This window comes from Argopecten irradians, chromosome 1 (assembly GCF_041381155.1).
Source record: "Argopecten irradians isolate NY chromosome 1, Ai_NY, whole genome shotgun sequence".
In the NCBI taxonomy this organism is placed as follows: domain Eukaryota; kingdom Metazoa; phylum Mollusca; class Bivalvia; order Pectinida; family Pectinidae; genus Argopecten; species Argopecten irradians.
Window position 1 is genome coordinate 14533178 of NC_091134.1, and position 27324 is coordinate 14560501.

Below are 27324 nucleotides of genomic sequence, written 5' to 3' on the forward strand. Positions count from 1 at the left end.
AATAATTTTGCTTTAGCTCACCAGCTGATGATGGTGGGTTAAAATCCCAATGGTGGCAATTTAAAGCATAAGTAATAAACTGCAATATTTCTACGTCTGGAGAAAAAATATGTCTGACTTAAGTATATCAAAAAGTCAACACCTTTTGGTATTTGTTCATATGACAATGCTGATGTTTCAATTAGAATACCAAGGAAGCATTCGTCCATTAATGGTAGTTTGGGTGGGTTGACTCTAACAGTACCATAGTATCAATGCTTACAGCATCCTGCAGTCCCAATAATCTTCCAAAGACCCCTGAAATACGCTTGCTTAATTACACCATTCAATCGCTTTCTTCAATCTTTGAAACATCATCGTTGGAACTTATTTGTACAATTAAAGCTAGGGCTCCCTATATTCCTTCAAGCATTCAGAGCTGGCTTCAATTCAATGAAGCCTCCTGAAATGAGCCCAGCTTCCCTCCAATTATTTTAGATCCCTTTATTTCTTAAAGCTTAAAATTCATCCACCGGAGTTCTCTTAAAATTTTATAAGTTCTGCAATTCTTAGACTTCCCTTCAATATATTGAGTGCTATATTCCTTTTAGCTTTTTTCAATTCCTTGCATCCTCTATGGTTGTTAGGATTTACCTCAATCATAGAAGCTCCCTTCAATCATTTGAGTGACCTTGCAATTCTTCAGGCATTCTTCAATTCCCCAAATCCTTTGAGCTCCTTTCAAATTTTCTGATTCCAATAATTCTTTAATTTAGAGCTTCATCTAACCCGTGTAGCTAAATTCATTTCAATCAATTCTGATATGTTGCTCTCATATACCGCTATCAAGTTTAGAAATAGCCACTATAAAATAATTGAGTTTGGTCATCGAACAGGACATGAGACTTTCTGGAGGGGCTTGCCGATAGTTTACCTTCAAAACTGGGTCATGTTGTACGGACCAGTGAATAGAGATTGAGTGACATATTGGGTTTGTGTCAAATGCATGGCTGTCCACAATTTGTTAGATAGAAGCTTCAGGCTTAGTTAGCGGCCAATCAGAAGATGGATCACGCTTTCACACCAGTAAGATTTCCTCAGTCTGGTTCGAGACATCGAATATCTTAATCAATTCTTTTCCAAACTCCATTGTGCAGCATTGCAAAATCGTTACCCATGATTATTGGACAGAGGCTGTAATAAGAAGAAAGAAATTTAAAAATTAAGATTATAGAAATATTATTGGCTTTATTATAATTGATACATAATTATTGGAGAAAGGGAATGTTGTTATCCCGAGGGCAGATTTGTATTAGGTTATGTAAGTCCTGAGGGCAGATTTGTATTAGGTTATGTAAGTCATAATGGCAGATTTGTATTAGGTTATATAAGTCCTGAGGGCAGATCAGGTTATGTAAGTCCTGAGGGCAGATTTGTATTAGGTTATATAAGTCCTGAGGGCAGATCAGGTTATGTAAGTCCTGAGGGCAGATTTGTATTAGTTTATGTAAGTCCTGAGGGCAGATTTGTATTAGGTTATGTAAGTCCTGAGGGCAGATTTGTATTAGGTTATGTAAGTCCTGAGGGCAGATTTGTATTAGGTTATGTAAGTCCTGAGGGCAGATTTGTATTAGGTTATGTGAGTCCTGAGATCCGACATATTGATTTGCCACCTTAATTCTGTTAGTGTGAGGGTATGGTAAAGTACAGTCTGGTGCTACACCAAACCTTCCCAGCCAAATTAACACTCATAAAAAAAATCTTCCTTGCAGGTCTAATACCCAAACAGTGGATGTATTCAATAGTTATATTCCCCTGTTATTGTGTGCTGGTTTCTTCTTACGTTTTGTTTGTAATGTTGTGTAGGGAAGGAGGGATCTAACAAAACAGACTTAAACATTTTTTTAAACAGTTTTAAGAGGTGATTTTCCTCATAATTAATTTTCCACAGAAGATATAAAGATACAATAATTAACTTACTGTTAAAATACATTAAAAAAAAAATCATGCCAACAATCCAAAGTTTTGATTTCGGTTCTCTATCAGTGATCATGCATGGATGTAATCTTGGCTGAAGATTTTTCATCAAAGATGAGATGATCCATTATAAGAATGTATTTGAATTTTTTTATTTCATAACACATGTTATGCTTTTGATAGTGTTAAGTCTGTCCATCCTCTGTGCATTGTCCGTCAAGAGATCTACAGTTTCTGCCCAATTTGGTTCCAAATCGTCACTCTAACTATAGCCATTACATCTTTAAGTTAAGCATTTCTATATTTGCATATATTACAGAGTTATCTACCTTTGCAGGAATTTATTGATTGTGACATATTTCTTGTGTTTACGAGCGTAAAATCATACTTTTCGGAGAAGAATGATGAAAGTTTCGCTAAAAAATCATGATGTACAATGAATTTCTAGCTTCAAGGCATTTTTACTAATCTGTATTATGCGGGGATGGAATATAGTGCTTTAATAAATATGGTGTCCAGTCTGATGGATTCAGGGGTATATTTCAGTAGGATCACACTATAATGTAGGCAAAATGTTTCTTCTAAAACAAGAACACACACTTGTACTTACCTGACATGAGCTGCATGCTTCAGTGAGACTGCCCTATAAAGTTGATAAACATTTAATCAAATGACTGTCCTCAATGACATTTGCCCTCAATGACCTTGGCCCTCAGTGATCATTGTCCTCCATGACCTTACCTGTTCATAAAGCTTTAAGCAAAACATCAAAAAGCGAAAAATGTGAATTCTTCAGTCTGGTGAGAAGAGTTTAACAAGTAAGCATGTCCACTGATCTAAAACACAATATAAGCTAATCAAAGAGTATTCTGGGCTTTGATTTGGAAGATTTTTAATTTGGAGAGTGTGACATTATTGATTTGACTTGCGGCCATTTTGTTATATTAAGCAGCGCCTTCTTATTGATGTTGTTTGCTATATGTTAGCTTCGAGTATTGCCAGTTATACATAAAAAAATATTTGTTTTTACAAAATTGACACAGTACTGAAATGATCACTCGTATGGGAAATAGATATAAATGAAATTTCACTTAATATTAATGTAAAAGGGTAACTTCATTTTGATGCTGCAATTTTTATATTGCAAAACTGTTTGAGTACATTGATCTACAGATTTGAGAATTAGACATTTTATTGTTAAAACAGGATAAATCAATTTAAGTTGATATAACTTGCATAAGAACGATCTACTATGAGATAGATAAGTCACAGTTTGTTAGATGTTAAGTTGTTTCATCAGCTGCCATCACAGTTTAATATCTCATCCTAAAGATTTTTAAAATTATGTAGTAACTTACAACAATTTCAATTCTTTGAAATTATTTTTGAGACTATTAAGTCATGTTCCTTCATTTCATATAAGTGTTTACTCTAAAAATGTAGTATTTGATTGTATTTAAAAGCACTATATTTGAATAATAGTTTGTCAATCTCTATTAATGAAAACCTCATTAGTGCGTTTTTGATAATGGTCATACATTTGCAATCACACCAAGGGCTGTATCCATGGGACATCATGTCGGATATTAGACTGTCAAGACAAATTTACATCAATCAAGTATAAAATGATATTATGTGTTCTCTAAAAGACCTCACATTTTTTTTAATGTCGGTTCTGTCCCTAAATTACACATAGAACCAGGTCATTCTTTGTTGTTTGTTCAATAGATTCTTTAAAAATTGATGTTCATTCATCTAAAGACATAATGTTGATAGATAGAGGAAAGTCGGAGTTCTCGAAGAAAAGCCACCAACCTAGTATTAGTCCGCTTCCTACCCACTGTAACACATAAGTTAGTGGTAGAAATTCAGGTACTCTCGAAAGTAAAGTCAGTACTGTAAAATATTCTTATTTTTGGGTGCAATTTAAATTTTGCGGTTAATTGCACTGCACTTGCGAAATCTAGTGGTTGTGAAAAGTACAATATTAATAATTTATTGTATTTTACATATCAGACAGAACAATTTGTTTATATCATTTTGAGTTTGTGGCAGTATGACTTGTGTGGTAATGTATATAGTCTGTGGCAGATGAACCCTGACCTTTACGATTAGTTAGGGATATTTTGATAATTGATTACCTAATGTGTCGTTGTATGTAACGCAAGCTGACAGCAGAACCAACAGCGTGCTGTATCTTTTCTTCACAGTTATCTAACCGTCTCCCCCGATGTTGATCAATGCTCCATTAAGTAGGCGGCTTGTCTCCAAAACTCACCGATCCTTTTTTACACTGGAACATTGGCGTCCCTAACTTTGGGTGTAAGTAAGACGTCAATACTGACTTACTCTGGAGATGTTACACACACACACAGTGTAGGGGGGAAAGTGAATTTATACTTGCGTGAATGCAGTTATAGGATCATGGTCACTGAAGAGGAGTTTTAATCAAAATTGTGCTTGTAAACTATTACTACTGAATGTACTCAATGTTTTACTGGTACACTAAGGATTTTAATACATGGATACTGGACATAGGGAGAATTCAGCCATTGTAGGTTTTTGTACTGGATATCCATCCTATCAGAATTTAAACCATGGTAATTGACGGGCAGGACAAATTCATCAAAAACTAATGAGAGGAGAGAGGATACAGTTTTTAGAAGAAAGATATTCAATCAACTCCACTAAAATTTGATTGATGAGAGATATTCAACCAATTTGAATTATACAATTCATTGAGGAGAGATATTTTAACCAATTCCTGGAGACATCATATTTAATGAATAAAACTTGTGCAATCTATAAAAAGGACAGATTCAACTGATTTGATTTAATGTATAATTCATGAGGAAGAGATATTTAGACACATGCAGTTATACAAACCAGAAAGGACAAACTCGTACATCAATCGTATTATCATCAAGATGACATGAAACATATGGAAAGTTTTCCAGAAAGTCACTTAATTATTTGACCGTATTGAGGAAATTGAGGTACACCAGGGAATATTGTGGTATTCTTATTGAAATCTTTGATTTAATTCAAAGTTCATTTACTTCTTGGAATGATTGTGTATCTTATTGAAATCTTAAACTTGGCTTCGGATACAATCAAATTGGACTTGTACAATATGAGACTATGACTTGTTAAAGCACCAGAATTGCTTGTGGTAACAACTACAGTACAGGCAGTAGAATGTTGGAGCAATAATACCAGTATATCACAGACAATGCTGCACTGAGCTACCAGGTGATGGATTTACCATAGTGATTATGTTTCGTAAAACTACGGCAAAAACCTAATGTAAAACCGGCAAAAACCTAATGTAAAACCAGTCTTCTGGGAATAACCACGTGTGACATCTTCCTACAGTAATACAAAAAGACTGGATTATAAAAAGACTCTGGATTATATTTCAGGAAAAAAATAATTCCAACAAAATTTCCATGAATGGTTGGGATAACAAATTTGTACCATTAGCGATGTGGATAGCCAAAAATTGTACCGGGGACTATGTGGATAGTATTCTTGTGTGGATAATGCTGCAAGCTTATTGTTTGAATTCCATCAATATATAATGAAGAGTATATAGCAGGGACTTGTACATACAGTCTTAGCTTTATCACCGAGTGGTTTGTTAGAATGTATACAGGGAACCTCGGATTTACAGCACTGAAGAGTTCTGTTTGACATACTGGAGATGTCAGTTGTAATATTGTGACGTGTATTTATCCTATAATGATATGTTTACCCTCTCATCTGTCAAACCCAGAAACAACATGCTGACTTACATCTCCACACAGTATTGTTACAGGCCTGTGACAAGACTATCAAATAAGTCTTCTGAGAAAAAACCCAAATCACATTTCCTCTGCTGAGAGGAATAAATCTCCGCTCCTCCGAATGCTGAATAGGAGTTTAATGTGAAAACATTCGCCTAAATGTGTTTAAAGCAGGATGATAGAATCGTGGGCTTGTGTCGTGGAGGTATTAAGAAATAGTATCTCTGTCAGGCTCCAACCGAGAGAATTCCTTTACACAAATTATACTGGCTGTCGTTTTTCGTAAGAATATGGAGAAGCTACACATTGAAGCCTATTTGGATATTGCCAATAACGGTCTCTGTCGGCTTCTGCTAGTTTTTTGGTAGCTATGTAATTAAGGATGAGAGAGGCATACAGTAATAAATTTGGGGATTGATTGGTAGAAAGTGGACTTGACCCCGTACTCAGAATGATGACCTACGGCACATTGGAGAGAAATCAACAGATTTAATATGGATGTAGCAATTTCTGGAGTTATATTGGATATTCTACATGTCGAAATGTGTTGCATAGTGGGATTATATGCTTAAAGGATTTTTCTGATAGATTCATAGCAAATGGAGACTATGCTGAGATTTGAATACCTTATAAATGGGAAAGTGATATTTTGTTCACATTACAGCCATTTCACTGTGGTAATAAAGAATAAAATGTTCGTGTCTTGATCTTCAAATTAGACAGGATCTTTTTAAAGGTATTCATAAATCTTAAAGAATTGAGAGTTATGATGGTTTTATATTAGAAATGCATAGTATCAGTAGAGGAAATATTGGATTTGTGTTAATACAGGAAAAATACTGGATTGATTATTAAAAAAAAAAACACAGCAAAAATTAACAGCAGTGACATTATATAGGATTTCTTACAGCGATACAGGCACAGTAGTGCACATGTTGAATGTCGCTTTACAGGAATATGGTTACAGCAAGGTTTATATTTGATCTATATAGCTAGCACAGCTGTTTTAAAGGTGTAAATCAGTGGTATAGTGTTGGAGTTCTGGAAATGTCACCGTGTCACTGGAATGAACGACATCACAGAAGGTCGTGAAAATAGCAAGATCAATTTCTGCGATATTAAAAACATTACATCAAGCCTACCCTGGGGCTGTGTGATTCTCTACATCAGAGGGCAGGAATTCGAACAGTCACTATTCCATGCTGATGATATAACTATAGTAAAAAATGTGTCATGGAGCCCCAGTTACCATGGAGAGGCCAATCTGAAAGTTTTCTGGACATTGGATTAAGATAGGTTGTGATTGTCAAAACGGAGGAAACTGATGCATGTTTTACAAGGAATTCTGTTGACACTGCATTTTGCGATAGCATGTCACAAAATATATTGTTTTGATTTTATTATCTCAATATCCATAAACTAAATGGTATTTGGAGTAACCATGCTGAGGAATATGTTTTATGTGAATTTTGTTCAATGCCTGTAAAGTGAATGGATTTGGATTTACCAAAATTGTGAGGAATATATTTGAGTGGAATTTTCTCAACATAAACTGAATGGGATTTGGAGTAACCATGGCGTCCAGGAAGTATGAACTTCGTGGCCATTCCAAGTACTGGAAGTGTCTGTGCTGTTGGCATGTCCAGCCGACTGAGTAAGTATGACATTACTTTAATGGCCGTGTCTGGGTGATTCTGCCTTATTATCACCCTCGTCCCTACAGTAACGTTTCTCCTTCCTACCCTCCTCGGTGTCTACAGAGTATAATAACAAGTAAAGTATAGGTTGTAATGACCTTGTCCGATATCTGTCTGGATCCTATGCTACAATCTACCCCTACATTGCCCTCTGCCTCTCTACTCATAGAATTAAACCTTCCTTTCAGTCTACCGCAGACTTGCCCTCCCAAACTCAATTGTTACTATATATACAATCCCTCACTCCTCTCCACTCCTCCCTACCCATCCCTTACCTGGTTCTACGCATTTTAACCCTCCTCTTCCCTTTTCTGTATCTACCCTATCTACCCCTATTCCACTCCTACCCTGTCCTCACCTAGGCCTTCCTCCTCTCCAACTCTACCCTACCCTCTCCCTTTTGTATACCTACTCTACCCTGCCCTCACCTGACCCCCATTCTACCTCTACCCTGCCCTCCATCTTTCTATGTGCTCCCTCCTCCTATTTCTGTACCTACCCCATTTGCCCCTAATCTACCCCTACCCTGTCCCCCCATTTTATGTACCTCTACCCATACCCTGCCCCCTGCACACATTTTCTGTACATACCCTATTTGCCCCTATTCTAACACTACCACATCCTCTGACCTCACCTGCCCCCCTGCTGTAATTGACATATCCTTCAGAAATCAGTTTAACGGATATACACCCCTTGGAAACAGAAATATTTTCAGAATCCATAATATTAGCATATTTACCGATGTTGATTGTAAATACAGAGTTTCCTGGCAGTAAGTTCATGGTAAATACAAGCCAATGAAAAACAAACAGGGCATGAGTAAGCTGGTGAGGGTTATTGTACGGGATTATCAAACTGACGATCTAGCAGATGAGCAATGATGACGGTAGTTGTCTTCGACAGTTCCAATTATTGTTATTATCATAATATACTTAGTTGTAATTATGTCTGGAACACATCGTAACAGTTGTTAGGGATCAGTTACTATCTAGTGAGTACCCATGCTGATACAGACTGGTGATACAGCGTATTATACTGGTAGTATACTGCTATACTGTCGATTATCTGGGATCAGTATATCTGTGTGGTGCACAACGATATTGAAACCGTATTTTACCCAAAAAGTCCCCATAATGGGAAACTTGAGAGAAGACTTTTTTTTTCTGATGTTCTGAACTTCAAAATTTATGAACAAAGCAAGACTTGAGTGTATTTGAAAAGTCAGGGACCATGCACTTTCTTTCAATTTATGTGCCCTAAAAGTAGAAAAATTTAAGATGGGTGATTATTGGAACAATTAAAAGTGATGAAGATTTCAAAGTTTGCATTATTATCCATGAATCTGTGCATTGTTCTGAAGTCCCATCTTAATTTTTGCCCTTCATTTTAATTATTATTTTTGCCCTCATCCCACACCCACCCACATGTCATTTAATGAGGGAGGAGTGTGGGTACTGGGAAGGGAATGGGGGTGGGGGATTTGGCTGGGGAAAGGAAGGGGGCGGGGGTGGAAAAGAGATGCATTATATATACCAGTAGGGGTTAGCCCATGTCAATGTGGATGATGAGAGGTTTCAGGGGAAGGGGAGGCAACATACCTGATGCTATATCCAGGTACAATGGATGAAAATAAATCAATATTTACTCTCCAAATAGATATTAATTTTTGGACATTCAAATCGACTGTTATAGTTATAGCAACATGTGAATTTTCAGCTTCTGTTCTAATATTATTGATAATGAGAAAATGGTGTTGATTTCCATTGACAGATAGTGTGCAGCACATCAACACTGATATTTATCTTCAATGGCATATACCCCTGGGGACATATCCTTGTATTACTCTGTTATAAAAAAAATATTACCATATGATTCATATGCAGTTGACCCTAATCAAGGTGACTTGGTAGGCTTAAGGGCTTTCTGTCCATCATTAATATTTAATAGGAAGAATATTTTGTTTCTTTGGTGGTGACTAAGCTGGTTAAGTATATGTACATTGAAATGGATGTCAAAAATTCTCTTCAAAACTTAATATGTTGTTACACTTATCAACTTTCAACTTTAAATAAATCATATCTTATATTAATGTAAAAGCTAAATATGAATGAAAATATGATGCACAATTTGCATTTGATATATTGAATATGCTAATGAATTATCTCTATTCAATTTTCTTTGGAAAAGAGAGGAATTATTGTAGTAATTTCAGCAGATGGTTGTTATACAGAGGTTGTCCCTAAGACAGGCAGTCTCTAAGACAGGCGGTCTCTAAGACAGGCGGTCTCTAAGACAGGTGGTCTCTAAGACAGGCAGTCTCTAAGACAGGCGGTCTCTAAGACAGGCGGTCTCTAAGACAGGTGGTCTCTAAGACAGGCGGTCTCTAAGACAGGCGGTCTCTAAGACAGGCGGTCTCTAAGACAGGTGGTCCCTAAAACAGGCAGTCCCTAAGACAGGCAGTCCCTAAGACAGGCAGTCCCTAAGACAGTGTGGTCTCTAAGACAATATGGTCCCTTAGACAGTTTGGTCTCTAAGACAGTGTGGTCTCTATGAAGACATTTAAGTGTCTCTAGCAGGTCTAAGACAGTGTGGTCTCTAAGACAGTGTGGTCTCTCTGACAGGCAGTCTCTAAGACAGGGGTCCCTAAGAAGGCAGTCCCTAAGACCGGCAGTCCCTAAGAAAGGTGGTCCCTAAAACAAGTGGTCCCTAAGACAGGCAGTCTCTAAGACAGTGTGATCTCTAAAACAGTGTGGTCTCTATGACAGGCAGTCTCTAAGACAGGCAGTCCCTAAGACAGTGTGGTCTCTAAGACAGTGTGGTCTCTATGACAGGCAGTCTCTAAAACAGGCAGTCCCTAAGACAGGTGGTCCCTAAGAAAGGCAGTCCCTGAGACAGGCAGTCCCTGAGACAGTGTGGTCCCTAAGACAGGCAGTACCTAAGACAGGTAGTCCCTAAGACAGTCAGTCCCTAAGACAGGCAGTCCCTAAGACAGGCAGTCCCTAAGACAGTGTGGTCCCTAAGACAGGCAGTCCCTAAGACAGGCAGTCCCTAAGACAGGCAGTCCCTAAGACAGTCAGTCCCTAAGACAGGTGGTCCCTAAGACAGGCAGTCCCTTGGCAGTCCCTGAGACAGGCAGTCCCTAAGACAGGCAGTCCCTAAGACAGGCAGTCCTAAGACAGTCCTGCAGTCCCTAAGACAGGCAGTCCCTAAGACAGGCAGTCCCTAAGACCGACTCCCTAAGACAGGTGGTCCCTAAGATAGTGGTCCCTAAGACAGGCAGTCCCTAAGGCATCCTAAGACAGGTGGGTCCCTAAGACAGCGCAGTCCCTAGACAGGCAGTCCCTAAGACAGGCGATCCCTAAGACCGGCAGTCCCTAACACAGCAGTCCCTAAGACAGCTGGCCTTAAGACAGGCAGTCCCTAAGACAGGTGGTCCCTAAGACTGGCAGTCCCTAAGACAGGTGGTCCTTAAGACAGGTGCAGTCCCTAAGACAGGTGGTCCCTAAGACAGGTGGTCTCTAAGACAGGCAGTCCCTAAGACAGGCAGTCCCTAAGACAGGCAGTCCCAAAGACAGGCAGTCTCTAACACAGGCAGTCCCTAATACAGGCAGTCCCTAAGACAGGTGGTTCCCTAAGACTGGCAGTTCCTTAGACAGGTGGTCCCTAAGACAGTGTGGTCCCTAAGACAGGTGGTCCCTAAGACAGGCAGTCCCTTAGACAGGCAGTCCATAAGACAGGTGGTCCCTAAGACCAGCAGTCCCTAAGACCAGCAGTCTCTAAGACAGGTGATCCCTAAGACCAGCAGTCCCTAAGATAGGTGGTCCCTAAGACAGGCAGTCCCTAAGACCGGCAGTCCCTAAGACAGGCAGTCCCTAAGACAGGTGGTTCCTAAGACCGACAGTCCCTAAGACAGGTGGTCCTTAATTAAGATAAGAGGTCTCTAAGACAGCTAAGCAGTCCCTAAGAAAGCCTCTATCTGGATTACTTCTCTAATTTGTCAGTTTGCTTGATAAAACAGGCATATAATTATGTTCTATGTTAAAGCTGCTTGATATCAAATTTAAAATTCTGTACTGAATCACAATGTATATAATGTCACCAGATTCACATCTACACTTGTCACGTTGGTGCGACCTTTTGTTACAATCTAAATTAAAAAGGTGCCATAGGCCTGTGATAGCTTACACATTTATAGATTAATATACAGTATGATCTTATAAATAAAGCAAAAAAAAAGGGGGGAGAAAGAACTAGTACTTGGAAAGTACAAGGCTCGAGTTGAGCATACTTTCAGTAGGTACATGTATGGGTTCAAGGTTACTAAGGATGGCTAAGTTGTGAAACTTTTTGCATTAACCATATGCTTTATAAACACTAAATAATCGCAGTGAAATCAGAGAACGTGTTGCAGCTTGTTTTTCCTATCTATTAACCAAGATATCAAGGATATGGTAACTGACAATTTTTGTGTTGCATTATAGATATTTTTTCAAAAAAGGACCATTTTTTATCAGTTACTAGATATCTTGTAGGAAATGACTCAACATTGGCCAGCTTGTGTGGTAGTAACCTATATGATTCATACCCACCACCTCTGTTAGACCTTGGGGGTATTCTTTGTGAATTTACTGCAGGATCCTAATAATTATTGACACCTCGGATTTCTAATGATTATGACAAAACTGTTTTGGTATTGAGCATAGTACCTCATACAAATATACATACTGCTCATTACATTTTAACTTTAATTAATTTAAAGACCTAGAGCTCATCTATGGACAAAATTAAATAATCCCAAACTTTTGCAATGTTATAATATTTGGCCTGCATAAAGGCTACCAAATTTGGTCTAATGAGTGACCTCAATATCCATTCCAGACTAGACAATTAATTAGGTCATCATCTTTAAAATGACTTTTAATGATAGACAAAATGTTCAAGACTCATCTGATACTGTTGATTTAGTTTGTGTGAAGGAGAACTATGATACCAGTATATTTGTTCAAATGAATGACCTGGACTCTCATTTACAGGATGCAACACCATGGATATATTTTTTCAGCCATATTGCAATAATCAAGATTCTGAGACATCCAAAGCAAAAGAATAATCTTGACCTTTATACAAGGTGTCAAGGTCCTGGTAGTGTGTCTGTAGTATGCTGTATTAAATGGTTACCAAATTTCTATAACCTTGACCTTGATTGAAGGTCACAAGGGTCAAATAAGTTAAGATATTTTAAACACTTTTTTCAATAACGAAGATAACACTTGCTTCCTGATATTTGTTCCTGACATAATCTGATGGAAGGAAGCACTGAAAATTTCTTCAAATGAAATAACCTTACCTTGACCTTTACTCAAGGACACAGGTATCGACTGGATCAATCTTTTACTTGATTGGCAGATAGGGTGCATTATCCTCTTGTCTAGTTTTTAATTCATTTTCAAATTTAACAGAAATTTCAGTTAAACTGCTAATATTCAAAGCATTCCAATGTATTTATAATAAATCAGAAAAAACTTGGCATTAAATTTTGTTGGAAGATTATATTGATTGATGCAATATGCATATTGTTAGGAGTTCTTATAGATTGAAGACTCAGTTGTGGAAATTGAGCAAATGTTTTTTTGCTTTTTTTAAATGATAGAATCAATATGACATAATCGTTCTAGTCTAATCAAGTTACTTTTCTAGCATAAGGCTGATAGAGTTATTTCCCTTCTGATTTGCCATTTCATCAAAACTACCAACTTTATACAGAACACCACAGGCAATGGCTAGATCTCAATCTGTTTGCTGATTAGAATGTAAGAGTGGTCTCCCCTTCACAATGTCTAGGATTAAATACCACTTCAGTTCTTAATGAAATAATCTATACCTGTAGGGTAATATTAAGTTTTCTAAAAAGTTGTACTTTAAAATATAGGATTAAATCTCTCAGCATTTAATTTGGTTGATCTCATTTAATTTGATAATGTACATAGCTGTGATAAAATTATTTTGACAATTTATTCCTAGAGATATGATAGTAAGATTATTATTATTGGTAAAGAACATACATCATTTCAAATCAGTAACCTTGTATCTCCCAATAGATTGACTGCCACCTTCAGTTCCCTTAAACTATATATAAAATTATTTGTGTCTTGAAGAAGTTCAAAAGAGAGAAGATCAATAGACTTATTTCTTAATTTCTTATAACCAAGATGATTAATGATTGATCACAATTTTTTTTAATAGTTTTGAAATGTTTACCATTTATCTTATTTTTTACTTTCTTCAGAATCACAAACAGTTAGGTTTTACAGTCCACTTTGTTTATATAGATAACACATAGGGAAAAATATGATACACTTCAACGAAATGGCCCTCCTTTTGGACCGAAACGCTTCAACCAAATGGTCCTCCTTTTGGACCGAAACGCTTCAACCAAATGGTCCTTCTTTAGGACCGAAACGCTTCAACCAAATGGTCCTTCTTTTGGACCGAAACGCTTCAACCAAATGGTCCTTCTTTTGGACCGAAACGCTTCAACCAAATGGTCCTTCTTTTGGACCGAAACGCTTCAACCATATGGTCCTTCTTTTGGACTGAAAGAATGCGGTCTTATTAGACAGGTGGTCTATAGATAGAGTGGTCACTATAATGCAGGTTTTAAATGTAAATACTGTATTCAACCTTATAGCGCCCAGGGTGTTTAAAAAATGAAAAAATTAAAAGGTGAATAAGGCAAAATTATTGCAAACCCATACAGTTTTGATAGTTTTGGTCTTATATATGCATGGGCATCGAATTGAGGCCTCGAATAAGGAAGGGGCGCTTAAAGAAACATGGGCGCCAATAATTGGGTCCAATACCGTACATGTATATGTTTCTCGACTTACTCATTGGATGGTACAAAGGTATAATGTGTATTTACACTTTTTATGGAGGATGTTGATGTTGGTTTTTTTTTCTTTATTGACTAGTTAAACTTTATTTTTCATCGCAATATAATGTAAAATATGTTAAGTGAATATATATTTTGGTAGAGGTGTAAAATCTTATATATTTTGTAGTAACAGGAAACTGCTGTCAGTTATAAACAAAAAGCCCTGACAGTCTCAAGTAGTGTTTTCCTGTCAGGCCCCTGTAGGAGGACAGTCTCCATATACCATCTCTTATAAAAGTAATGAGCTTAAGTTATAATCTCATTAGGCCAGAAATCATCAAAGGGTTCTAGAGTAAGTCCTGATGAAAGGGAGATAATCAGTCGGAGATGAAAGGGACCAATGTTATGTAGGCCTGTTACGCCACAGCTGACTCATGAGTAAGCTTTGTGGGAATTCTAACGTCTCCACAGGTAAGGAGTGTGCCTTTAAGTAACTTTTAACTCCTGTTTCTATAATCAGATTAAAAAGTCCTTTTTCTCTTGTGATTATGTACATAAGTCTCCAGAAAGCAGACAGATTTGTTTCCTCATATGGACAATACACATACTGTCTTCTATATTACATAGCATTAATTGTCTGAATTTGAAAATATCAAAATAAAGTTTCTTAAAAACTATGAATATGAAATATTTTTGAGAATAGTTAAATGTTACAGCTAGACAGTTTAAAAATAAAAACTAAAAATGACCGTTTTCATTTCTTTAACTCAAATTCAGAATATCAGTATAAGTTTAAATGTCTCATTGAATTTTAATCTTTTATTATCAAATTTAATTTTCACATGTTTGTTTGGCTTAAGTTCTCCATGAATATCAATTAGACAAATCTATTTGTTTGCTATAGAGATTTATCTTTGTTTGTGTAGGTTTCTAGATTATGCAGATTTACATAATGAGATTGTGAACATTGTATAATGCAATATAATTATTGACGGAACCATACCTGGCGTTACATACCATTACGGGTACAATATTATGGATAAGCTGTTTCCAACATAATAGAAAGTGTTTTATGTTTATTTGGTGATATCAGAGGTTTACCTTAATTTACAAACGTCTGAAAGAATTTGATTTTGTGATTATGACTTTCAGTATAATCCAATCAGAAATGAGATTAAAAGCCAGCTAATCCAATCAGAGGAGAGATTACAAGATTGACTCAATGTGGAGACAATTGCTATCCAGATTTGTGTATTTAAGTTGTTAAATAGAGCCGGAGGTCTTGTCGGGGTATTTCAAAATAAAGTATATGCTGAACATTTCTGATATACCTGTATGTAATATATTCAATATTAAATATATTCAATGGTTATGATATACGCTGACATAGGAGGTAAAAATGTCGTACCTCTGGGAACAGTTGCAGAAAATTCTAGCTAGCTGGCATAGGTAAGCTATATCAATGTCATCAAGATCTTGATTTAATTTTACTATGACAGGAAAGCATTGTTTTATAGAAATTTGATAATGATAGAAATGGGTGATGTTAATTGGTGCTTATTTTATTGATGTGATAAAAAAACAGCGCTTTGGCTGTGCAATCAAATATCTAATGACTTTGTTTTTTGCATTGTGTATGATGCAACATTTGCTGTGACATTGAATAAAATACACATGTGTGTGCGAGTAAGAGGATTGGTTACGTACCACCTGGTGATTGGTTAATCAGTATAATTAATATTTTAATTGATATAACTTTTCTATGGAATTACAAGCAATGGTTATAGCTCAGTTAAATTCACAAACACATAATAAAATGTCATTTTTAATACATTAAATTTATATGTTAATATTATAACACATACTTATTGATGCCTGTAAAGAATATTTTCATTCTAAAAAATATTTAATTTCATTCGATTGTAAAATTAGTCATAATTAAAGCAAATGTAAATTGACAGGACTGTTTGATAATGAGTGCATCGGTTGTGAGTGTTAAACACATAATTATAGCATTGTCTACCAATATTCCAACTGCATCTACAATATTGCCGTTTGCATCCTTACAATTAAGGGAGACAACTCCTGAGAGCTTTGCATCACTGTAATGTACACTATTGAGAGTGATGTGATGTAGCTGTGGATTAGTTACAGATTTTTTTTTTTTTTTATAAAAATTGAAGTGCATCACGGAAGACAACTTGAGGATGTACAATTATAGATATTCAAGCAGTTGTTTATTTTTTTAATTTTTAGTTTTCAGCTAACATCTAATACTAGTTTATCTTTTCCTAGTTTGAAATTTTTGATTCTAAAGCCTAAATAAATTCTATTGACATGCTAAAATAAATATGCAGATAATTTTATGCTTAATTTGGGCTTGCAGTGTTCATGTTACCATCACTGGTAGATCACCTCCAGGTCTCAGTGGTTAAGGTGTCTCACAGCAGATTTTAGATGAAACTGATTTTTTTTTTGTGACATGCAATAATCTATATTATTGTAAAAAGAATAGCTAACAGAAAAACCCCAAAAAACACAAAAAACAGTGTATAATGGATTATTTACAGTTTCCTTTAACGTTGATCTTCAAAAATATTTTGTTTCTTCCAAAGTTAGCTATCATCTTTCAGCAAACGTGGGAAACAAGCCTATGAATTTGAGGTTAAATTCTGCCTGGAGAATTAGGTCAGACAAGCGGTCAGTGGGTCTTCTGAACAGTATATGTTTTTGATGAATGACCACAACTGTCAAAGTTACACTACATAATTAGCTTAACCATATAGCTACCAGACCCAGGGGACACCTCATGATCCAGGAAAAAATCTGAGACGCCAGAGGATGTCCGTGGGGTGAGAGAGGTCACTTCAGGTGACATATGGTTCTGATTCTAAATAACAAATACCAGCTACAAGGCCGTAAAAAGTGATTACAAATGGAAGCATGATGATGTTACACAAGGAATATAAAGTCTTCTGTTTTTAAGGGTTTTTTCTGCATTAGACAATAGCAAAACTAGGAAAATCTGCCAAGGTCATGATATCATTATTAAAAGTAAAAAAAACATGGCCACATTTTGGTCTAATATTAGTAAGGTCGTGTTCATTAAGATTGCACATTACATTAGTCAAGGTCATACATTATTATTAGTAAAGGTCATACATTACTATTAGTCAAGGTCATACATTACTATTAGTCAAGGTCATACATTACATTACATTAGTCAAGGTCATACATTATATTACATTAGTCTAGGTCATACATTACATTGCATTAGTCAAGGTCATACATTACTATTAGTCAAGGTCATACATTACATTGCATTAGTTTAGGTCATACATTACATTGCATTAGTCAAGGTCATGCATTACATTACATTAGTCAAGGTCATACATTACATTGCATTAGTCTAGGTCATACATTACATTGCATTAGTCTAGGTCATACATTACATTACATTAGTCAAGGTCATACATTACATTGCATTTGTCTAGGTCATACATTACATTAGTCTAGGTCAAGTTCACATGTTACTTTAGTCAAGGTCATATTTACTTTTAGTCAAGGTTGTACATAACTATTAGTCAAGGTCGTAGATAACTATTAGTCAAGGTCGTACATAACTATTAGTCAAGGTCATGCATCACTACTAGTCAAGATTATATACTGAGTATTACTATTAGTATATACCATACTTTATTATTAGTCAAGGTCATACATTACTTTTTGTCAAGGTCACGCATTAAGTTTGTACACTACTTAAGTCAAGATCATATGATTATATATCAAAGTTACCTCATTATCAGTCTGAAGCACAAAGTTTTGACACAATTATAGTCAACTTACAGTTTAAAATCTGTTGCATTGCTGTCTGTCAAGGTCACAGTCCGTCAAATGTTCTGGTATAGTTTACTTATTGTGTCAAGGTCATATTGCTTTCTCTCTAGGACAATTACATTGACTCATCTCACATGGCCATATAATGCTGTACATTGTTTAAAGTGATGTTTTCATTTACATATAATTTGATATTGATTTCATTGAATGGCATTTCAGGTATGCCCTACTTGTTTAGCTCTATAAATAAATTAATATTCTTCATCTTGAAAAACATCTGCCTATGTCTTGTGTCTAGTACAAACAATATGGAAATTTCTTTTGTTATTTGAGCTACAGGTAATGCATTAGTTAGTATCAATAATTAAATGAGCCGTGACGAGGCTGGAGAAGGAATCGAAAACACTATCTCAGGTATATCTGACTGGGAGTCATAAAAATCAGAGGTGTTATTGGCCAATGTTACCAGATAGAATAAATTACTAATATCAATTACTGTTTCCTATTGTAGTTTTTAGACTTCCCATCTGTGTGATCGAGTCCCTCTCATCTCTATAGTCAAATGAATGCTCATCAAAATTTCAAAACATCCCTTAAAAACAGGTTAGTTTGTCCTAGATCTGAGAACTGGAGATCCTATTAAGATTTTTAAGGGGTGTCAGTGAACACTTTTGTCAGGTAATACATTCATATGGCACCTGTCCATTATGAGTATTAGGAGAGGCTCGCTTATCCTACGAATTAATCTCGGTAATAAGGTCGTGTTCAAAAGTACTAATGGGCCAGGGATTAATTTGTCTGTGTTCTAATATCCCCGTACATATTCCTGGCATGCTGAAATTGTCACAGGAAAGTACTTGTGTTATTGAAAACAAAATTCCATCTGATTATAAAATTGCCAATAACCTATACACATAGTTAACATCAGCTTGGGAAATTCTTGTATGTGTGAGGTATTCGTACAATATAAGGATAAGCTTTTAACGGAGAGATTCCGTATGTGGCAATGTTGTCGTGTTACCAGTATATTGATACGGCTACAACGACGAGATTACACGTCGATGATATACAATTTGTCTGAATGTATATAATTAAAGCACCGAGACACTATAAAGTGTCGCGCCAGCATTTCAAGAAACCAATATGGTAATCCGCTGATGACTACAGGAATTTTCAGTTAGAATTAACACTCTGAGATACTGGTGCTGTTTTTGAGAGATTCGCTGTCAAGGTGCTGGTCATATGCAGATGCTGTAGTACTTAGGACAACATTTTAGTGAGTGACATTTGTGACTTAAGACCATAACAATAAGATTTATTCATCAGACTTTCGTCCTCGTTAGTGGCAGTCAGGGAGCCTGCAACAGGTACGTGAGTTCTGCCTTATTAAAAAGATAAAGATGTACATAGTTAACAGATCGGTACTTTTTGTGATGCCTGGCTTGGACATAGGCCTTAAATGAGTTAATATTTAAGTTCAATATTTTATATTTTTTTTATAAGTTCTGAAATCATATCAATGAATTCAAATTTTTCTGAAATTTGGTTTGTTTATGAAATCAGAAAGGAACTTATTTCAAATTTATTGAACTTGTCACAGGTTTTGCTCATCTTGTATAATATATAATATTGAACAATGGTTATAAATTCTTTTTCTGGTACTCTGATGAGTTGGATATTTAACTAATATACCTGCATCACTTAAACAAGATCTTTAATTTATTTGATTTATACTCTGAAGCTGTAATTGTATACACCGCAAGGTCTGAGATAAAGATAGATATAGCACATTTATCGAGCTTTTCCAAAAGACTTACAGAACGGCTATTGTTTTCATTTTGCATGAGGTCAACATCAGTTTAAGTTATTAAGTTAATCAATGTATGTGTGTGTAATACAGAGAATGTTGACATCATATTGATTTCTTTGTCTAAAAATTTAATGGAGCACCAATTTTAATGTTAAGAATGCTATTGATATTTACTGATCAATAATGATTTTGTGAAGAAAAAAATGATTTGGTGATGATGTGAGGGGGAGGGGGCAGGGTGCAATGTCATGTCCCCCTGCTCATGCATCCCATATTGCCATGTGCCATCACTTTACATTGTGTCATCTCACACCTCAATCTCTTTGTCCAGTCCAGGTTTCATGGATATAGGAACATTTCTAGTCGAACTATTTTTTTTAAAATGAAAACTTATTATATTTCTTATATTGATCACAGCAATTGTTCTAATTTTTGAAAGAAATTTTCAAATGATAGCGAATTAGTTTGTCAATGAAATAATGACTATTTTCTTTTAAGAATTACATAAAGTTACTTTTTCTTCAATTTATTGCTTACCGTGTGAGAGTGTATATTCATAATCACCAGATTGAGCTACCATTACAATCACAACTTTGGCTTGAGTTGAACTTGTAGTTCAAAGGTCAATAACCTTGACCTGAGCAGCCACCATAGTCAACCTTGGTGTTCTAACTAATCCCTAGCTTTTTGTATTAGCTGAGGATAGTTAGCTGATTTCCAACATTAAGTCTCAAAAGATAAAGTTTGACTTTATCTGGAGGTTAAAGTAACTATCTTAGAAGTCCTGATCATTGACTCCATAAAGTTTAGCTTCTAGTAAGGTTAAATATGTAAAAAAGAATTTCAGATTCTAGATGAAAAATACTATAGAATATAATTTATATAACATTTATAACAATATTCCTTCAAGATCTGCTTATTTAGTATATGTGCACAGTTCACTTTCTCCCTAGTCTTAAGTTATAATTAAACCTGTCTATAAAAATAGGATAAAGAAAAACGGTATATTAAAGTGATGGGGTTTATGTACATACATGCAGGCAGGTGGTGTTGAAAAGGGCCAAATAGTATACCCTGAGTAGACTTAATACGTAGGTGGTTTATATACAGAGATGTTCACTAAAGACAAGTTTTACTGTACTTTTGATTTAGAGTACATTAGCACTAAATGTAGCTGTAATAAGGTGTGTAGTACTTGTAATGCATTTCAAAATCAATACTTTTATTGGTTGAAATATGAGGAAAGTGCTTAGCTGAAAGTGCCCAAAGAGATAGTTACAGGTAGGGACCAAACTCAACCCCCTCAGCCTCCAGCTGATCTAGCTCAAAGAATCCTCCTCATCAGTCCCTGCAGCTAGGATGAGGAGTAGGGAGGGATTTTCCATGAAAGCTTGGTTTACCCAATCAAACTGTATTTTGAGGTGCAGATTAATTCACAAACAACCCAAGGGAACAAATGGTCTTTATTACAAAGTGGTCTTTATACACAGGTCAAATTGTGTTGAAATTACCATTTGGGACCTGGAGAAAGTCCTATTTAGCAGTTGGTCTTTAAATATGCAGAGGTGGTCAATTAAAGATGCTCCACCGCCGACAGAGCATAAATGATGTTCATTATTCGAACAGTAATTGGTGTTTAATCGTGTATATATATGTCTGATTAACACAAAAAATGATATAAAATAATTTATTTTGCCTTAGGTGCATGCGCAAACTGTACTTCATTCCATATAGGATATAGTGGCACGGAATTTTTTCGGAACACAATTAATTATTTTTCATATTTTTAACTTGAAGTAAAATTAGAAGCTCAAACTTTTGAATGGTGGTAATGGTGTAAAGTAAATAAACTTTGTAACTGAAGAAAAATACTAGATCGTCTGCTCCTGTTTTTAATAGTGAAAAAATACCATTTGTCAGCGGTGGAGCATCTTTAAGGTTGGTTCGATTGTAATTTGGAACAAGGATGTTATCAATGATTAGATCACATAGGCACTACATTATTTTGTATTAGAATACTGTTTTGTGGGAAGAGCAATGAACAATTCTGATATAGGAAGATATAATACGTCAAAAAAAATCAAGGAGAAATAAATCTAGTCCACATTCTTCTGTACCATACTTCCTGGATTATCGTGTAGAATCCTGGTCAATGATAGAGTCGGGACCTGTATTCTATCACAATTATATAGGTAGGTGGTAATTATCGACATGTGCTGGCCGTTTATTTATAATTCCTGGCCTGGCTGGGAGTCGTTAAGTGGAGAAAGCAGACATGGCTCGGATAATTACCTAACATATAACCAAGACACTTTAGCATATACTTTTCCACATGTTTTGACCTTCCGCAAAAATCACGCAAAAATCACGAACGTTATTAAACGAGGAAAGGTACAAAGTGGAGAGCTCAGTGGGTAGTGTAGAATGTGAAAGGCAACAAACTTGAGACTCCTAAGTAGAGGATGGTACAGAATGATCAGTCTGGACCGTTATTGAAATTGGTTCAAGCTATAATGTAAATTGGATGGCAGCATGTTTGAATACGACAGAAAAATGTGAAATTCCAGAGTCTGGATCTATATAGGAACTGTCTGAGGCATTGGGAACAGCTAGTCAGAAGCTGCTAATAATTTCATTAGGATTATTTGTATATGCAATTGGATTTATACATATCGACTCATTTCTGACCAGAGTCTGGAGATTTTTTATCTACCGTACTGTAGTAAGTATTTTAATGCAAAACAGCTTTAGTTTGTATTTGATTTTTGTCTTTAACAGAGTTATTTAAGAATGTGCCATGTTTTTGTAGTGAAACAAAACAGAATGATATCATTAACCTGAAAATGGCCTGAAATCATAGTACAGCTTGACCTTCTGACTTGGAGAAAGATGCCTATATATATAAAAGTTAATCATATGTCTTGTCTCTAATATCAGAAAATTTTGATGAAAGGGTAAAAGGATTAAAATTATAAATTATATTATTCAAATAATCTAAAAAAAAAAAACATGGATCCAATTAAATACCTCTGCATTATACACATTTTGATGTCTTACAAATAAATAAATATAACAGTGAAAATTGGCCATTTCTTTTTTTATTCATAGAAAACAGATGTTGGTGAAGGGACAATGTTTTGTCTTTTTTAGCAAAGACATATCTAGATTGTTCTCAATTTCTGAAAATTGATCAGCTGCTGTCAGAAACATCTCTCAAGAGAGAATTAAAGATATACTTTCGGTGTGATCTGGCCTTCTAGTTCTCTCTAAATATAGATATTTTCAATTATTACTATAACCAATCAGATTATAGCTTCCTTATCATGTATGCCTTCTAGTTCTCTCTAAATATAGATATTTTCAATTATTACTATAACCAATCAGATTATAGCTTCCTTATCATGTATGCCTGCCTGTTTTTTTTTCCTAATTTCTTTTATAATTTCTTTTATAATATTATAGAACCAATACGTAAATTCAATTTATTTCAACAATCTTCTGAATGACAATATCTGAGGTCCTCATGACTACCGTAGGTATCTTTAGTTCCCATTCTTCAGTCATGAAAAGTGGGTGATATAGTCATGTCTGTATAGACTGCAGGACCACCACATGTCTGTATAGACTGACCACTACATGTCTGTATAGACTGACCACCACATGTCTGTATAGACAGACCACCACATGTCTGTATAGACTGACCACCACATGTCTGTATAGACTGACCATCAGTCTCTAGAATAGGAAAAAATTCACAAAATTTGGCTGATAATTTTTGTCTCTACAACATTCTAAGACTCAATGAAGGGGAGATAATCTTATATCAGAATTTTGCTGAGAAAATCTTATCAATAACTTAAGGTGTGGCAACCAGTCAACCGTGTCCCTTGCAATTCATCCCATCGTTTTCTGCACTAGCTGTCCTCAGTCTCATTCTATTCTTAAGCAATATCACAAGATTGGGTCAATTTTGCCTTACAGATTTTCATAGTGAATTTTAAAATTTCAGATTACAATGCATTTAGATAAAAATTATAATCATCTTTCTTTGTCAGTTTAACGATAATAAAATATTTGATTACCTAATTTTATGTAGAATCACTGATCAGTATCGCCACAAATTGTTTTCCTGAATTTCGATGTTGCTGTTTAGTGCATACAAGTTATCCCACTACAGCTGGAGGAAATGTCCCTGGCTCTGAAAGAATGTTAATCGGAACAGCAGCGGAAACCAAACCTTGGACAGAATCAGACATAATTTCCCGACCTGGACACCTCTAATTACAAGTTCACAGGCGAATATGCCGGAAGACAGGAAATGAACAGAATTAGCATTATCTTAAAGCTTTCTGTATCCCTCTGTGTTTTTGCAAACATTCCAAAAAAAAGTTTCTGTCACTCTCAGGTTCACATAGAAGTTCATAACAGAGATTTTCTTTAAAAAAAAAATCTAACCTTAAAATTTTTGGAAAAATTTCTTCTGATTTCCTGTACACCTTTTAATAGCAGTTAAAGCTCTTTGATAAGTTTTTATTTGATGATGCATTTGTAAAAAAAAAAATAATTCATAATAGAAACAGCAACAGTTGATTAGAGATACAATATGTATCAGGAATGGTCATCTTGAAGACTGCTTAATTCGGCCATGCCAATCAAATTCCATTTTTTTGCATATATTACAGAATTACACTGCCCACTGCATGTAATTAAGATATCAATTGTGACAGCATTATTTTGTAAGAGAAACTATCCATGTCATTTTCTCTGAGAGACAACTGACAGCACAATGGATACAACTGTTATACATACAAATACATAACATTTTGTTTGGTATTGCTTTTATTGTCCAAAAGTCAAAGTCACTGTTCCTAATTTGCTTGCTAGTGTCATTGATGTCTGCATGCTGAATTCAAAGTATATATATTTATCATTGATATAATGCCAATTAAGCTTCTAGAAAATTTCGTGTTGAAATAAGATTAGACCATCATGAATGACACATTTTCATTTCCTAGATGATCAGACTTTTAAACAATGTAGATATTACTCCCAGTTTAACTGCTATTTAAAAAACGATTTAGTATTTATAAAGATGGCACCTAATGACAATAGTTATGCTAGTGACAATAGAGAATGAAGGTTTATACATATTTCTATAAAAGACGGACATTAGCTGATGAAGATAATACGTACACCATTAATTTTTATTGGCTTTCTCTCAGACAAACTTTCTCTTTGTAATGCAGCTTCATATGTTTGAAAAATGATAGCCATGCTAAACTCTGTCATTTAATAGATGAAGCAGATAGAATAGGATTGGGTAGCGCAAAACTAGGGGAAAGCTATTTTATAGTGGATATATATATATATTAATTATCTATGAATAAAAAGGTGAGATGATGAAATCAGCATTGATATGAATATGATTGTTACAGAAATGACATTTGAATGTCTGTCGCAGGTGGCTGAAATATATTTCAATAAAAAAAAATTCAGTCTGATATCTCCCCAATTTCAATTTCAATGAATATCAGCACATGTGAATCATGTTAACGGCTTGGTATTTTTTCTAAAAATGTAAATTATCGGTACGGCTTAAAATGATATTCCATATATGACTTTGTTCCCAGGGAACTTTAATGCTAATCAGGAAATTTGCAGCTTCGATCATCTCAAGCAGAAAAAAGTTTTTTGCTTTGAACATTAGTAATTTCTGTAAAGAGGATTAGAAATGTATATTTTATCATAAATGTATACATAATGGCTTTTTGATATGTTAGATTTGAATTCATTGCAGAATGTTTTGTAAGCCAGATTCTATAGATGTGTTGTTCATTTTAATTATACTGAATTTTTATGCCAATTATTTAATATTTTGTATATAGGTATTGAACTAATTTTATTAAAGTTAAGGTTGAACGAGTTAAGGGGAAAATATCAAAATTCAAAACTTACAAATGAAAATTTATGCCTGGAGATGAAATTAAGGGCTATTCAAGGTTTGAATCTGAAATCAACATAAACAAACTTTTGTTTACTTTGATCCCAATAGGAAACTTAATTCATTCATTTCATATGTCCAAATTAGTCAGAATTATTTAAATCGCAACAGATCTACATAAAAACATGAAAAAAGCAAGATAATTATCTAATTCACATACAAAGCCGAACAAGTGGCACTATATGTCTGAATAAATATCGAAATGAAAACTCGAAACCATATTGTCTTCCTGTGACCTTCAAGAATGTCTTTCTTGACCTTTAAGAAAAAGCTTCTTTATATTGATACATATTGGGTGACTTGTAACAATATAAATGGATAAATATGTGAGTGATATAGTTTTGTACTAGCTCTTCTTAACAATGAAGCAGCACCCACTTACAGAAAGACCTCAGAAAGATTGAATCCTGTGGTAGTATTGCTTTACCCAACCTCCGTTGGCAGAAATGGCAAATCTCTTCTCCGTTTGACAGTCAGACGACATGAAGAGGCGTTCTTACATTCAAATTTATCCTCATTGTCAATGTAGACATCAAATTAGCCAGGTGTATAACGAACCAGTTTATTCATGTTTTGTGTAGATATATATGTATAATTATCAACCTTAATATAGACAGTCCGCCTTTCTTGTCCATACCCTATTCAACAGTTCCCGGAGGGTTTTGAAGTTACAATTTCCTGAAATATACTATATTTATAGTTTTCTTAGAATTATTATGTTAAATTCAACATATATGACATCTCTCCTTTTAGCTATTTTGCATCCACTCCCCCGCCACCCTTTCTAAACTATTTCAAGACAGCTATATTGTATTTCCCATGTTTGTCCCCATCCTTAATGTGTCCTGATTTTGATAAGCACATGTTGAACAAGGCATAACTGACTGTTGGTAAAATGAGATATTCACTTATCAGATGCAAATCAATCTTTAATTTGTTAAGATATCAGTACTGAAATTGTGTCTCATTCTTTCCCTTTCTCTTTCATGTGCATTGGATAAGGCTAAAATTTCTTTCTGATAACAGGTGTTAAAAGTTACCTACACCACCTGAGCCTAAGTGACCTTGATTGACCTCCCCACTGGTAATTGATCTGTGTACATTCCTTTTCTGTAAGATAATCATTCCTCTGATGTGTCTGAGAGTGCTTGACCACCTAGACTGGAAATATTGGTTTTCTTGTAAATAAGTGGAGTTTGTTTGTGTACAAGGTTTACCCCCTTCCTTGGAGTCGTAAACAAATATGGATGTCGATCGCGACATATGTCTGTGCATTTAGTAAATTACTTGGAGAAATCAAAATTATAAGTTTGTAGATTAATTAAAAACCAAAGTAAATGTTTTGATTAATAATAATTAAACAG

The 27324-nt window shown here is 35.2% G+C and overlaps 1 protein-coding gene across 6 annotated transcripts in view; it reads left to right on the top strand.

The window, feature by feature from the left end:
• LOC138318604 (rap1 GTPase-activating protein 1-like) overlaps positions 1-27324 on the top strand; it is a 151840-nt gene that overhangs the window by 45600 nt on the left and 78916 nt on the right. Inside the window, exon 1 of one of the 6 annotated variants that reach the window (XM_069261198.1) lies at positions 7339-7395. The exons of 4 other annotated variants lie outside the window; for them this stretch is intronic. The gene's annotated coding sequence lies outside the window, so the exon portion shown is untranslated. Of the gene's footprint in view, positions 1-7338; positions 7396-14660; positions 14784-27324 lie in introns of those variants that run through there. One more of the 6 variants, XM_069261180.1, reaches the window with a different exon arrangement.